The sequence below is a fragment of the Rhinoraja longicauda genome, chromosome 20 (assembly GCF_053455715.1).
Source record: "Rhinoraja longicauda isolate Sanriku21f chromosome 20, sRhiLon1.1, whole genome shotgun sequence".
Classification (NCBI taxonomy): domain Eukaryota; kingdom Metazoa; phylum Chordata; class Chondrichthyes; order Rajiformes; family Arhynchobatidae; genus Rhinoraja; species Rhinoraja longicauda.
This window is the reverse complement of record NC_135972.1, coordinates 18,553,312-18,567,705: the sequence shown is the minus strand read 5'-3', so window position 1 is coordinate 18,567,705 and position 14,394 is coordinate 18,553,312. Positions and strand designations below refer to the sequence as shown.

Below are 14,394 nucleotides of genomic sequence, written 5' to 3'. Positions count from 1 at the left end.
ACAGGTTGATGAAAAGGGTAGATCCTCAGGGATTTAATTTTTGACACAGGGAAGTGTGAAATGATGCAGTTATATGGCAATGATGAGGAAAGGTTTACAGTCTAAGTGGCAGTGTTTTCGGCAGGTTGACGACCCTAGCTATGCTCTGTCAACTGCCTTGGGCAAGCCACACATTGCTCGCACAGGGAGACTTGGGTAAGTACGTGCATCAATCCTTGGAAGCGATGAACTAAGCTGAGGAGCTGTCACAAAAGCATATGGGATCTGACATATTTCAACAGGCAAAGACTCCAAAGGCAAATCTTCAAAAAATACTGGAGATCAAGGAAACCTTCAAGTGCCTCTGGTGACTACACCTGTGAGAAGTGCTTCTCACTTCAGCTCCTGACTGACCACATCAGGCAGCTGGATCTGCAGTTAGATTTATTCAGGAGCATCACAGAGCGCCACGGTGGCGCAGCGGTAGAGTTGCTGCTTTACAGCGAATGCAGCGCTGGAGACTCAGGTTCGATCCTGACTACGGGTGCTGCACTGTAAGGAGTTTGTACGTTCTCCCCGTGACCTGCGTGGGTTTCCTCCCACACTCCAAAGACGTACAGGTATGTAGGTTAATTGGCTGGGTAAATGTAAAAATTGTCCCTAGTGGGTGTAGGATAGTGTTAATGTACGGGGATCGCTGGGCAGCACGGACTTGGTGGGCCGAAAAGCCTGTTTCCGGCTGTATATATATGATATGATATGATATGATATGATAATAGGTTTAGTGAGGTGGTCGTCCCTAAGATGCAGAGAGCAGGGTGAGCAGCGGGAAAGGTAGAGATGGGTAGACAGGTAGTGAAGGACCCCCCTGCGGCCATTACCCTCTGTAACAAGTGTTTTATTTTGGGGGTTGGCCTTTCAGAGGGAGCAGCAGCAGCAGCCAGGACCTCAATGCAATGTCTGTGTCATTCATCTACTTGTGCGTTGTCTGAGTCTATGTGCCTGTGATGTTGCTACAAGCAAGATTTTCTTTGTAGCTGCACCTCACCTTGACAATAAAAACATACTGCATGACAATAAACGTGACTTGACTTGACTCTGCACAGCAGAGGAGGGTGGAGACAAAGAGCTGTAGGGTTAGTGACTTAATAGTTAGGGTACATCCAGGAGATTCTGTGGCTGCAAACAAGACTCTTGTTTGTGTGGCGTGTATGGCATGTTGCTTCCTGCATGCCAGGGCTAGGATGTCTCGAGCACTTTGCAGAACATTCTCAATGGAGAGAATGAACAGCCAGAGGTACATTGTACATATAGATACCAATAGGTAAAAAAAAGGGGTGTGTGTCCAGAAGAGTGAATATAGGGAGTTAAGCAGGAGATTAAAAAGGGTGTAATCTCTGGATTACTCACCTTGTCACGTTCTTGTAAGGGTAGGAATAGGAGGATAGACCAGATGAATGCATGGCTGGGGTGCTAGGGTAGCTGGGAAGAATTCAGTTTATTTCATCATTGGGATCTCTTCTCTGGCAGAGGTGACCTGTACAAAAAGCAATTGAACTTGAAAGGGACCAATACGCGGATGGGGAAGTTTACTAAAGTTGCTCAGGAGTATTTAGAGACGCAAGACAGTAGTATGGCACTTGGGAGAGTTGGGGCAAATATAATTAAAGAGAGCAAGTCAAGTAGGTAGGGCAGACAGGGGCAAGGCAGGGGGTGAAGGAGGATCTGATAGGCTCAACCATATTTATTTTAATGAAGGAATCCTGCGGTGGATAGGCAGAGGAACTCAGTGCATGGATTGGTATGTAGGACGGGGATACTATAACCACGACAGAGAGTTTATGTTAGAGGTACAATGCGGAAACAGGCCCTTCAGCACACTGAGTTTACGCCGACCAGCGATCACCCCGTACACTAGCACTATCCTACACACTAGGGACAATTTACAATGTTATCAAGCCTCCCATGTGGCACCTTGTCAAAGGCTTTCTGAAAATCTAGGTAAACAACATCCACTGACTCTCCTTTGTCTGTCCTGCTATTTACTTCTTCAAATTTGTCAAGCAAGACCTCCCCTTCACAAAGCCATGCTGACTTTGGCCTATTTTATCATGAACTTCTAAGTACTCCGTAACCTCATCCTTTATACAGTGCATGCAGAAAGTATTCAGACCCCTTCACTTTTTCCACATTTTGCTACGTTACAGCCTTATTTTAAAATGGATCAAATTCTTTTTTTTTAATCATCAACCTACACACCATATTCCATAATAAAAAAGCGAAAGCAGGTGTTTAGAAATTTTTGCAAAGTAATTAAAAACAAATAACTGAAATATCACATTTACATAAGTATTCAGACCTTTTGCTATGACACTCCAAATTGAGCTTTGTTCATCCTGTTTCCATTGATTTTCATTGAGATGTTTCTACAACTTGATTGGAGTCCACCAGTGGTAAATTAAATTGACTGGACATGATTTGGAAAGGCATACACTTGTCTGTAAAAGGTCCCACAGTTGACAGTGCATGTCAAGTCATGAAAACCAAGCCATGAAGACAAAAGAATTGTCCGTCGACCTCCGAGACAGGATTGTGTTGAGACACAGATCTGGGGAAGGGTATAAAACAATTTTTGCAGCACTGCAGGCCCTGAAGAGCACAGTGGCTTCCGTCATTCTTAAATGGAAGAACTTTGGAACCACCAGAACTCTTCATAGAGCTGGCCGCACGGCCAGACTGAGCAATCGGGGGAGAAGGGCCTTGGTCAGGGAGGTGACCAAGAACCCGATGGTCACTCTGACAGAGCTCCAGAGTTCCTCTGTGAAGATGGGAGAACCTTCCAGAAGGACAACTATATCTGCAGCACTCCACCAATCAGGCCTTTGTGGTAGAGTGGCCAGATGGAAGCCACTCCTCGGTAAAAGGCACATGACAGCCCGCTTGGAGTTTGCCAAAAGGCACCTAAATGACTCTCAGACCATGAGAAACAAGGGCCTTTCTCTCCCTAGAATCTTTCTTTCTCCTTGGAATGAAAAGATCCTGCATCTTCCAAATTATTCCCAGAAATTCCTGCCATTGCTGTTCCACCGTCATCCCTGCTTAGGTGTCTTTCCAGTCAACTATGGCCGACTCCTCCCTCATGCCTCTGTACTCCCATTTACTCAGCTCCAAAAAAGACACATCCGATTTCACCTTTTCCTTCTCAAATTGCAGATTAAAACTGACCAAGATCCTGATGCGATTTTTAACAACCATCTTCACTCTGTACAATACCACCACTTTCTTGTCATCTGCAAACTTGCTAATCATGCCTTCTACATTCTCATGCATTTGGTTGATATACAGTAGATAACGAAGAGCAATGGGCCTACCACCAAACCCTTAGGCACACCACTAGTCACAGACCACCAGTCTGAAAAACAACCTTCCACCATCACCCTCTGCTTGCTTCCATGAAGCTGATTTTCTATCCATTCAGCTATATCTCTTTGGATCCCATGTGATCTTATGGTATAGTGGTGTAGCGGGACAATTTTTGACAACCATCTTCACTATCTCCAATACCCACCTACTTGACTGCATGATGATGCATTTTGGGGAATTCAAATGGAGGTAGGTCATATACAATAAATGGACATATGCTAAAGAATGTTGATGAACAGAGAGCTCTGAGGGTTCGTGTTCACAGCTGCCTGAAAGTGGCAGCGCTGGTGGAAATGGTATCGATAAGAGCATGTGGCATTCTTGTCTTCATAGGTCAGGCACAGAATGCAAAAGTAATGTTGCAACTTGCGAAAACACAGGTTAGACAACACTGAGTTGTATGTGTAGTTCTGGTCACCACACTGCAGGAAGGATTTGTTTCTGTCGGAGAGTATGCAGAGGAGATTCACCAGAATTTTGCCTGGATTGGAGGGTCTATAAGGAGACATTGAATAGGTTTGGCATGTTTTTTTTTTGGAGTGCAGGAGGCTGATGGTGGAATATAAAATTGTAAGATGCACAGGTAAAATAGATAGTCAAAAACAAGAGGGCTTAACTTTAAGTTCAGGGGAAGGGGTTTAAAAGTGGATCTGAGGGGTTAGTTTTTTCACACTGGGAGTGGTTGATAGTTGGAATGCTGTGCCAGTGGAGGCTGGTGGAACAAGATGCTATTGCTGCATTTAAGAAGCATTTAGACAATCACTTGAATATGGAAGGATGTACAGTAGAACATAGAGGGATACAGACCTAATGAAGTCAATTTGGATTCGTGTAGATGGCCGTGAACATGGCAGCCATGTCGCATGGCTATGAAAAACATTCACTGATCTCGGGATATTTTAGATTTCACACAATGGTGGAGGGGGGTTGGTGTAGGAATATGGCGGTGAGGTAGAAGGTCAGCCACGATCTTGACGAATGGCAGAGCAGGCTTGAAGGGTTCAGACAGGCAACTTGTGCCTTGATTTCTTATGTTCTTCACCATAGACCAGGGAGGAATGACAGAGCTGAGTTAATCCAGCATTTTGTGTCTAGGCCAGAGAGGAACATCCCTTGGGAATGCTGAAAGGGGAGGGAGAAGAGGAAGTGTTTTTGATGGTGGAGTCTCTTTGCGAGGCAGAATGCAGATGTGCAGGAAATGGAACAGACATGGTTGTGGGTCCTGTTAACTATGTTGGAGAGAAAACCATGCTTAAAGAGAAGTAAAGACATTCCAAACCCAAGTAATTGTCATCACAACTAATACAACCATACACTGGCAGAATGGAATGAAGCTCTTGCAAGAGGCCGGGGTTTGGTTAGGATTCGGATGTGGTAGATATGAGAGAGTTATTGGACTTGCAATGGTATTGATCACTAACCTAGCCTTGGTGTTGCACCCATTGATGGTACTCTTTAGGTTTATTCAATCGCAGACCATCATTACTTCTCAAAGGACACAGCTCCATGTTGGAGGCTTCAGCAGAGAAGATTTACCAAACAATCTTCCTGATAAAAAGATCAGATGCTAACCTGCAGAAACAAACAGTTAAGGAAGATCATGTCAATGGCAATTTAATATCTGAACCCAAATACAGCAAAGCTTATTGTAGTAAAATACAAACCAGTGGCACAACACCCTCCCTCCCTCCCTCCCTCCCCCCCCCTCCCCCCCCTCCCCCCTCTCTCTCTCTCTCTCTCTCTCTCTCTCTCTCTCTCTCTCTCTCCCCCTCTCTCTCCCCCTCTCTCTCTCTCTCTCTCTCTCTCTCTCTCCCCCTCTCTCTCCCCCTCTCTCTCCTTCCCTCTCTCTCCTTCCCTCTCTTCCCCCCTCTCCCCCTCTCTCTTCCCCTCTCTCCCTCTCCCCTCCCTCTCTCCCTCCCTCTCTCTCCCTCCCTCTCTCCCCCTCTCTCTCTCTCCCTCCCCTCTCTCTCCCCACCTCTCTCTCCCCCTCTCTCCCTTTCCCTCCCCCTCTCTCTCCCTCTCTCTCTCCCTCCCCCTCCCCTATTTCCCTCTCTCCCTCTTGAGTTACAAGGAGTGACTGGACAGGATGGATTTGCATTTCCCTGGAGGAGAGGAGGCTGAGGAGGGAACACGGTACAGAATTGAGAGAGACATAAATAAGGTTGATAGTGAGAAATGTTCCCCCTAAGCAGTGGTATCCAAAACAGCAGAACATAGGTTTAAAGTAAGGGGGGGGGGGGTGGGGGGGGGGGGGGGGGGGGGGGGGGTGTTGGGGGTGCTGAGGGGATCTGAGGAAAAAGTTTTTCTCTCAGAAGGTTGTTGCAATCTGTTACATGCTGCACGAGGAGGTAATAGAGGCAGAGATTCTCACTTCTATTAAAATAATTAGACAAGGACTTGAACTGCCGAGGCATATAAGGCTATACATTCTGTGACATAGCGGAGCTATAGCAGTTAGTTTCAACGTTCCTGAGCCAGGGGAGCTGGGGCAGGATGAAATTCAGCGGTTTTCCTGTTCTTGAATGCAGTCCCGATACTGCTGTCAAATTGTTCATATGTGTACATTTATTACATGTCTGAGTTGTTGCGATGATTTCCAAAGGAAATGGAAGAATGGACTGTTTCCAACTGTTGTCATGTCTCCTCTGTACGCTGCTCCATTGATGAATGCAATAAGCAATTGCAATCTTTTTAACAATCGTCACAGATAGGTTGTAGAACAGCTCGGTAGAGGATTTTGATTTGTTCTGATACTTTTTGAACATCCCAGAATAAAAATGGAGCTCATCCTTCAGAGAGAAACATTGATTCCAAGAAACAAATATGCAGAGTTAATAAAATAGTGAAATTGAACTGCCTAAAGTCAATATAACTTTTTACGAACTGGGCACATTATTTCTTTAAGTAGACATTCTTTCCGATATCTTGTTTAATCGTAATACTGGGACATATCTTGAAAATATCTCTCCAAGTTATCTCCTGGTGGGACATGCAACCATCTTTTACTGGTTGTCTACCCTTCTGCTCCATATAGCACTAATAAACCCAGCAGGACCCACCCTAGAACTACTGATGTGGGTCACACATGGAGCCTTAACAAGGAACTGCCAACATTGTTGGCATAGATTCATTCGTCCTACTCTGTTGTTTGGAATCGAGGATGCCTCACCACTCCTGTTCAGAGGGTGCTGAGGTGGCTAACAATGCAAATGTAGGAACCACAGTCCCTTCCAGAGATGTGGCAGAAGGTGTCGGCCAGGTTGGGCGGGTGTGTACTTTGTGAAGTAATGTGCTCCTTTGGCCATGTGGACATCTGTATGCACCTGATGCACAGTCTCAGGATCTCCACTTTAACGGTCATAGGTCAGAAATTCCCGTGAGGATTTTACACTTCTTGAAGCAAGCTTTGAATACTCCTTAAACCTTGTCCACTGTCTGCCTGGTAATCTATCCCAGTAGCTCTGAATGCCACATCAGACAGAACGTATAAAAGTGCATTTGGGAAACAGACCCTTTGGCCCACAAGGTCTGTGCCAAACATGTTGCCAAATTAAACAAATCTCCTCGGCCTGCAGATTTCCCTCTATTCTTCACACACATTATCTTATCTACTTCCACCACCAAAGGGTCTCGACCCGAAACGTCACCCATTCCTTCTCTCCCGACCTGCTGAGTTACTCCAGCATTTTGTGAATAAATCGATTTGTACCAGCATCTGCAGTTATTTTCTTATTCCACCACCAGTGCTTGTCTGTTCGGTGTTGCATGTTATCCCTGTGACCTGGGTTGGTTTTCTCTGGGATCTCCGGACCTTCCCAAACTCCAAACCAGTAGGTTAAAGAGTGTCAGAAGTACTTCCTTGCAATATTGCACTTCATGACTTGCTGGGAAAGTTGGACCAATTTGGATTGTTTTCTTTGGAGCATCAGAAGCTGAGGGGAAACCTGATGGAAGTTTATAAAATTATGAGAGGCATAGGTTGGGTAGACAGTCAGAGTCTTTTTCCCCGGGTGAAAATGTCAAATACTGGATGGCTTAGCATGAGGTTGAGTGGGTAAACGTTTACAGAAGATGTGCAGGGTAGTTTATTTTAACACGGAGACTAGAATGAGCTACCAGTGGAAGTGATGGAAGTAGAAACTGATCACTCAGCACTACTGTTCGTCAGATGTTTGCTGGACTAAATGGCTGCCGAATTTGTCTACATCGCCATCTTGGCACTTCAATCAGAACTGATTTCTTCCAAGGCATTTTGACATTTAATATGTGAACCAATGATATAAACATGTTCCTTATAGCATGTAGGATTTTCTATGGGTCTTAATTTCATTTGTAGTATTGGAATATTACTTTGAATATTCCAATATAAAAATGATCATGGCTGATCTGTCCCAGGCCTCTGCTCCTTCTCTGTGACAGCTCCCCATACCCCTCAATCCCCAATCCTTCAATAAATTATCAACTCTTTAAACAACCAGATAAGTCTCCATGATCAAGTTTCTGTGATGGTGAATTCCAGAGATTCACCATCTTCGGCAAGTCAAGACTGCTTCCTCATCTTGTAACCAAGTCCCTTCATTTGAGACTCCACTACCAGTGGAAATATCTTGAGCTCTATTCTGTTTCTATCCCCTGTGAATCTTGTATGTTTCAGAAAATTAATCTCACCTTCTCCCAAACTCTAAGAGTGTAGATCCATTTTCTTTCACCACTTGTTAAAGGGCAACCTTCACATCCCAGTGTTTAACCTGGTGAATCCCTTCTGCACTGTCTCCAAAGATAGTATATCATTTCTTAAATGTCCCCAAAACCTGCATGGACTAGCTAGGAGGAGTATTCACGGACATCTTTAACCTTCCACTGTGCCAATCTGTGTTTCCCTATTTGCGTTAAGAGCATTGCCAAAGAAAGGCATGGTAGTGTGCCCGAATGACTTCTGCACAGTCCTCCAGCCACCACTATCAAGCAATGCTTCAAGAGTTTAGTTTAGAGATACAGTGAGGAAACAAGCCCTTTGGTCCACCAAGTCTGCACCAACCTGCGATCCCCCTATCCTACACAATAGGGACAATTGTGGCGGCACGGTGGCGCAGCGGTAGAGTTGCTGCCTTACAGCGAATGCAGCGCCGGAGACTCAGGTTCAATCCTGACTACGGGCGCCGTCTGTACGGAGTTTGTACGTTCTCCCCGTGACCTGCATGGGTTTTCTCCGAGATCTTCGGTTTCCTCCCACACTCCAAAGACGTACAGGTGTGTAGGTTAATTGACTGGGTAAATGTAAAAATTGTCCCTAGTGTGTGTAGGATAGTGTTAATGTGCGGGGATCGCTGGGCGGCACGGACTAGGTGGGCCGAAGGGCCTGTTTCCGCGCTGTATCTCTAAATCTAAAAAAATCTAAAATTTACAGGAGCCAATTAACGTACAAACCTGCATGTCTTTGGAATGTGGGAGGAAACCGGAGCACCCGGAGAAAACAGGGAGCCACAGGGAGAATGTACAAACTCCGTACAGACTGCACCTGTAATCAAGATTGAACCTGGCTCTCTGGTGCTGTGAGGCAAAACTCTATTGCTGCACAACTGGTCTTGGCACTCATTAATTCCAGTCTCCCAGACAGAAGCCGATCCTCCAAAATTTGCCTCTGATGCAACTGGTCCGTGACAGATGTCATCTCCCTGGCACTTTGCTCTTTCCAGAAAAATCTGGATAGTAAGGATGTCCACATCAGATGCCTATTGAATGATACAGCTCCATCTTGAATACCAAAATTCAATCTAAATTCCAAACTAGGCCTAGGATTCAGCATCCCCCATTGCCACTGGATCCTCTACTCATGACCCATAGTGCGCAGTCAATAAGGACAAGTGACAAAACATCCTCCACAATTGGTTCTCAACACCAGTGTCCCACAAGGCTGCAACCTCAGTAACTTACTATGTGCTCTATATATTCACAACAGTGGGGCTCATTGCATGGAGAAATTCCGCTGTAACTCCGGCTTCAAGCTTGTCAGGACAGCTGGAAAGTGAGAGGCTTTCAGAGTGAGATGGCAAGAGTACAGGGACAGCATGTTCCTGTTAGGCTGAAGGGCAAGGCTGGCATATTTAGGGAACCCCCGTTGCCAAGGGATGTTGGTCCAGTAAAAGAATGAAGCATACGTCTGGTTTAGGCAGTCGGGATCAAGCAAATTAAGAAGCGTCGGAGTACACTTAAGAAGGCAATCAGGAGGGCAAAAATAGGAAACGAAATGGAGCTGGCAGACAAGGTAAAAGATTCTGCAGATATATTAAGAGTCATAGGGGGCCCAGGGAAAGAATAAATTCCCTACTGCAGAGCTATCTGTGTGCAGTAATCCAAGAGGAGGGGGCAATAGTAAATGAATTCTTCTCATCCATTTTTACTGAGGGTCATGGAGGCTAAGGAATGAGCAAAGAAGTTATGACATCTTAGATCATTTACAAATGACCGGAGGAGATATTGACGCTTTTAAAACACATTACGGTGGATAAACCCCCTGAGCCTGACCAAATGCATCCCCTGACCTTGTGTGAAGCTGGGGAGGAAATTGTGGAGACCTTTGCAGAGAAATTTGCATCACCTTTGATGATTTGGTTAATGATGTAGTTACCAATGTTAGTAAATTTGAAGATGACATCAAAATTGATAGTGTAGTAGACAGTCAAAAGATTAGAAGTAGGCCACTTGGCCCATTGAGTCTACTCTGCCGTTCAATCATGGCTGATCTATCTTTCCTTCTCAACCCCATTCTCCTACCATCTCCCCATAACCCTGGACACCCTTACCAATCAAATATCTGTCAATCTCCACCTTAAAATGACTTGGCCTCCACAGCCATCTGTGGCAATGAATTCCACATATTCATTACTCTCTAACTAAAAAAAATTCTTCTCATCCCCTTTCTAAAGGGATCTCCTTTTATTCTGAGGCTTTTATTCTGAGGCTATAACCACTGGTCCTAGACACTCTCACTAGTGGAAACATCCTCTCCACGTCCACTCTACCCAGGCCTTTCACTATTCTAAACCCCAGCGAGTAGTAGCCCAGTTCCATCAAATGCTCATTATATGTTAACTCAGTCATCCCCAGATTCATTCTTGTAAACCTCCTCTGGACCCTTTTCAATGCCAACACATCCTTCCTCAGATATGGAGCCTAAAACTTCTCATAACACTCCAAATGCAGTCTGACCAGTGCATTATAAAGCCTCAGCACGACATCCCTATTTTTATATTCTAGTCCTCTCAAAATAAATGCTAACATTGAATTTGCCTTCCTTGGTGCCATTTCAACTTGTAAATTAACCTTTTGTGAATCCTGTACCAACACTCCCAAATCCCTTTGCATCTCCAATTTCTGAATCCTCTCCCCATTTAGAAAGTAGTCCACACCATTATTCCCACTCCCGAACTGCATGACTGTACATTTTGCTACACTGCATTCCATCTGCCACTTCTTTGCCCACTCTCCCAATCTGTCCAAGTCCTTCTGCAGAGTCCCTGCTTTCTCTACACTACCTGCCCCTCTGCCTATCTTCGTATCATCTGCAAACGGCCACAAAGCCTTCAATTCCCTCGTCCAAATCATTGATATACAACTTGTAGAACTGTTGTTCTTGTGTATAGTATGATTGTATTCATCTATGGTAGGATTTGCTTGGATTGCATGCTAAACAATTTTTTTCATCGTATCTCAGTACACATGACAATAATAAACCAACACCAATACAAGTCATGAAGTGAACCAAAATAATGTACAATTTTCCAACTGCGGCTTCTCTAGTTCTGATCTCTCTGCACTTTGCTCATCCGCACCTTTTCTCCATTTAGACAATAGTTTGACTTCCTCTGATCAGAGTGCATGACCTCACCCATTCCCACATTTAAAACTGAGGTGAGAGGAAACTTTTTCACCCATAGAGTTGTGAATTTGTGGAATTCTCCGCCACAGAAGGCAGTGGAAGCCAAGTCACTGGATGAATTTAAAAGAGAGTTAGATAGAGCTCTAGGGGCGAGTGGAATCAAGGGATATGGGGAGAAGACAGGCACAGGTTACTGATTGTAGATGATCAGCCATGATCACAACGAATGGCGGTGCTGGCTCGAAGGGCCAAATGGCCTCCTTCTGCACCTATTTAAAATTTAAAATTTTAAATATTTCCTTCTGATTAGATTGCAGTGCACTGGAGTATTGTGCCAAGCCAATCATTGATCACACCTTCACACCATTTATATGTTTTTCCACTTTCGCACATTAGGGACAATTTATAGAAGAAGATTAACCTACCAACCCACAAGTCTTTGGGATGTGGGAGGAAACCGGAGCACCCGGAGTAAATCCACACAGTCATTGGGAGAACGTTAACATTCCACGTACTGTAGATAGCACCCCAGGTCAGGATTGAACCTATGTCTCTGGCACTGGTTGAGGCAGCAGCTCGACCAGCTGTGCTACTGTGCCGCCTCCAACTCTGGTCACCACACTACAGGATGGATTTATCACACAATTACAATTGAAAATGCAGAGATTCACCAGGATGTTGCCTGAACTGGAGGACCTTAGTTTTTGGGAGAAATTGGATAAGCTGGGCTTGTTTACCCTGGATTGTAGGAATCGTACCTGACAGAGATGTATAAAATTATGAGAGGCATAAATATTGTCGAGAGTCTGAATTATTTCCCCTCGGTAGAGATGTTTTAAAAAGGCGGGCATAAGTTTAAAGTAAGCGGAAAGAGCTTTAAAGAGATCTGAGGAGTCATTTTTTTTCCAGAGGGTGATTGATATCTGACCGCACAGCTCGAGGTGGTGGTGGAATCAAATGAGATGACTACATTTAGGAGCTATTATTTAGGCTTAAATAAACTGAGCATAGAATATACAGTCCCAACATGTACAAATTAGATTAGATTAGAAAGACAAAAAAAGGTTGCCATGGTAACATGCCTTCCCACCATTTTTCATATCATCAGCAGTCTTTGATTCCTTCCACTCTGCCTCTCCTCCAGGTTAATAATATAAACCATAAATATTTGAGAGCGCAGAACAATTGATCTTTGGGGCACTCCACTAGTGCACTCCACATTCTCCCAGCTTGAGAAACAGAGTTTATTCTGGCTCCTACCTTCAATGTCCCACAGGTATCTGTTGGGCGGCTTGTACCAATCTCTGTGACCAAAGTCAAGTCACTGAAAAACGAATGGGATTTATAACGGACAAGTCACCATGTCCCGATTCCTGCGTTGGACAGGTTTAAATAACGTGACTGTAGAGAGAGTGGAGCCACCAGTTTAGTTTAGTTTGCTTTAGTTTAGTTTAGTTTAGTTGAGGGAAACAAGCCCTTCGGCCCACTGAGTCCGCACCGACCAGCGATCCCCGCACATTAACACTACCCGACACACACAAGGAACAATTTTACATTTAATAATAATAATAATAATAATGCATTACATTTATATAGCGCTTTTCATACACTCAAAGACGCTTTACAGGGATTTAAAGAACATAGGGAAGTGAATAAATAGATAAATAAGTAAACGAACAGAGAAAGGAGACAGAAGGTGAGGTGACCTTCAGTGGTTGAAGGCAGTACTGAACAGGTGAGACTTCAGTGATGTTTCGAATGTGGTGAGTGAGGAGGAGTCTCTGACGGTTTGGGGTAGTGAGTTCCATAGGGTGGGAGCAACGATGGAGAAAGCCTATACCAAGCCAATTAACCTACAAGCCTGTACGTCTTTGGAGTGCAGGAGAAAACCGAAAATCTCGGAGAAACCCCACGCAGGTCACGTGGAGAACATACAAACGCCATACAGACAGCACCCGTAATCAGGATCGAACCTGGGTCTCTGGCACTGTAAGGCAATAGCTCTACCGCTGCACCACCGTGGCACTATTTGAGGTTTTTCAAAACTCACCGAGCTCAAGCAAGATACTCGTGGATTGCAAACCACAAATGCAACTCCATTGTACAAGAAGGGAGAAAGACAAAAAACTCTGAGCCTGTTTTTTTATTATAGAAGGCTTATTGTATCCAAACAAAATTAACAGATTTATGAAATGGAGACACAAGGACCTGGAAAATCGTCTGTCATTAGTCCCAGTAGTTTTTCCAATGCCTTGCCTCTGTTCACAGGGATTGTTGCAAGCAGCCTAAATGATACCTGTGGGATATTTTCACCGTGAAAACTGATTTAACTTATTGATTTAACTTATCTGCCGATTCCTTGTTTCCCATTATTAATTCCCTGCTCTCACTTTCTTACGTTCCCACACATACCTTAACTACCCTCTTCCTTTCTGTATTTGCAACCCTATACTGGTTGTTTTGTTATTATATGCCAGTTTTCTTCGTAGCTCACTGCTGGCCATCCTTTGTGTTGTGCACGTTTCCTTAAGCAGAACTTTTTTTTCTGACAGGGCGTAATGATGCTGCTTTTTCGGTCTTTGGTTCGGCCACATTTGGTGCATTGCGTGCAGTTCTGGTCACCCCGTTACAAGAAGGATGTAGAGGCTTTGCATAGAGTGCAGAGGAGGCTTACCAGAACGATGCCTGGATTAGGGGGTATTAGCTACAGGGAGAAGTTGGACAGACTTGGATTGTTTTCTCTGGAACGCTGGTGAGAGCGGGGAGACCTGATGGAAGTATATAAAATTATGAGAGGCATAGATAGGGTAGAGAGTCAGAATCTTTTCCCCCCATGGAAAAATCTAATGTTAGAGAGTATGGCTTTACGGTGAGAGGGGCAAAGTTTAAAGGAGATGTGCGGGACATGTTTTTTTACATACAGGGTGGTAAAACTCACTGCAGGGGGTGGGTGGTTGAAACAAATACGTTAGTGGCATTTAAGACATTTGATTAGTAATGTGGATGTGCAGGGAATGGGTTATGTGCAGGTAGATAAATAATGAATGGTCTTGGCATCATGTTTGGCACAGACATTGTGGGCTGACAGGCCAATTCTTGTGCTATACCATCCT

The 14,394-nt window shown here is 44.5% G+C and overlaps 1 protein-coding gene and 1 long non-coding RNA gene across 4 annotated transcripts in view; one reads left to right on the top strand and one right to left on the bottom strand.

Moving 5' to 3' along the window:
• The window catches only part of LOC144603602 (A disintegrin and metalloproteinase with thrombospondin motifs 20), a 272,822-nt gene that overhangs the window by 189,595 nt on the left and 68,833 nt on the right, over window positions 1–14,394 (top strand). The gene's annotated exons all lie outside the window — the stretch shown is intronic.
• Window positions 1–14,394, bottom strand: part of LOC144603603 (uncharacterized) — a 66,624-nt gene that overhangs the window by 13,225 nt on the left and 39,005 nt on the right. For all 3 annotated transcript variants that reach the window (XR_013548644.1, XR_013548643.1, XR_013548645.1), the window contains exon 3: window positions 4,824–4,974. This is a non-coding gene — a long non-coding RNA (uncharacterized LOC144603603). The remainder of the gene's footprint in view (window positions 1–4,823; window positions 4,975–14,394) is intronic.